At 49.9% G+C, this 1,737-nt stretch overlaps 1 pseudogene; it reads right to left on the bottom strand.

The window, feature by feature from the left end:
• Nucleotides 1-477: 477 nt before the first annotated feature.
• LOC127188864 (glyceraldehyde-3-phosphate dehydrogenase-like) lies at nucleotides 478-1,464 on the bottom strand (annotated as a pseudogene).
• Between the last annotated feature and the right edge of the window lie 273 nt (nucleotides 1,465-1,737).

Here is a 1,737-nt window from a genome sequence, read left to right as displayed (position 1 = left end):
CTCAGCAGCCAGAAAGAAAGGATCACTGTGGTGGTTAACTTGATTGTGTTGAGGAATGGCTAGGAGTTTCACAGAACACACATCAGGGCACCTACCTCCACGAGAGTGGTTCTAGTGACGAGTCATGACATCGCTGACCTAATGAACGGCTTAGTACCGCAGTGATTCCAAATTCAGCTTTTGTGGGAGGTGTTAACAGGTAGGAGATGAAATCAAGTGGAGTAAGCAGGTTATATTCTCGGAGCATAGCTTTTTATGCCTCTGTCCTGTGTTTCTTTTTTTGGGGGGGGGGTTCAGTGAACTCTATTGATGCTTTTCAAGAGAGTAGGTTTCCCTGGGCCCCTCCTGTTATTGTGGGGGTCTTGGATGGAGACTGTGAGGGAGATGCTCAGTGTCAGGGCTGAGTTGGGACAGGGACTGCCCAGAAGCCTCTCTCTGGCTCTCATGTCCTTGCTTGGGTAGGTGGTCCAGGGCTTCTTACTCATTGGAGGCCATGTAGGCCATGAGGTCCACCACCCTGTTGCTGTAACCATGGTCATTATCATACCAGGAAAGGAGCTTTACAAAGTTGTCATTGAGAGCAATGCCAGCCCCAGCATCAAAGGTGGAAGAGTGGGAGTCGCTGTTAAAGTTGCAAGAGACAACCTGGTCCTCAGTGTAGCCCAGGATGTCATTTAGTGGCACACCTTCCTGATGTCATCATACTTTGCAGGTTTTTCCAGTTGGCATGTCAGATCCATGACATACATGTTGGGAGTAGGAACACAGAAGGGTGTGTCAGTGAGCTTCTCATTCTGCTCTGAGATGACCTTGCCCACAGCCTTGGCAGCACCAGTGGATGCAGGGATGATACTCTGGGCAGCCCCATGGCCATCACGCCACAACTTTCCACAGGGGCCATCTGCAGTCTTCTGGATAGCAGTGATGGCATGGACCTGTGGTCATGAGTCCTTTCACGATGCCAAAGTTGTCATGGGTGACCTTGGCGGCGGCGGCGGCGGGGGGAGGGGCGGGCTAAGCAGTTTGTGATGCAGGAAGCATTGCTGACAATTTTGAGTGATTCACATCCATTACAAACACGAGGGCATTGGCAGAAGAGGTGGAGATGATGACCCTTTTGGCTCCACCCTTCAAGTTGGCGCCAGCCTTTTCCATGGTGATGAAGACACCAGTAGACTCCACAACACACTCAGCACCATCAGCATTATCCTATTTGATGTCAGTGGGATCTTGCTCCCGGAAGATGGTGATGGGCTTCCTGTTGATGACAAGCTTCCTGTTTTCAGCCTTGACTGTGTTGTTGAACTTGACATGGGTAGAGTCATTCTAGAACATGTAGACCATGTAGTTGACGTCAATGAAGGGGTCATTGATGACAATAATCTCCACTTTTCCAGATAAGCAGGTAGACCTGGTAACCAGGTTCCCAATACGGCCAAATCCATTTACCCCGACCTTCACCATGGTGTCTAAGGGACGAGACTGGCACTGTATGAGAAGATGCAGCTGTCTCTGGAACAGGGAGGAGCAGAGAGCCTCCTGTGTTTCTTTTATCCACTTCCTGTAACCCCCATATGGGCTTTTTTCTCAGCCACATCTTCCTGACCATGATGGGTTAAGCCTGAAACCACGAGCAAGACAGGTCCTCCCCACTCAAGCTGTTTATGTCACGCATTGCATTGTAGCAACCCAAAACTAACCAATGAGTATCCTGTGAACAGAAGGGATGCTAAGCAG

This window comes from Acomys russatus, chromosome 5 (genome assembly GCF_903995435.1).
Source record: "Acomys russatus chromosome 5, mAcoRus1.1, whole genome shotgun sequence".
Taxonomy (NCBI): Eukaryota; Metazoa; Chordata; class Mammalia; order Rodentia; family Muridae; genus Acomys; species Acomys russatus.
Note: the sequence above shows the minus strand (reverse complement) of the source record. Positions and strands in the feature narration are given on the sequence as shown.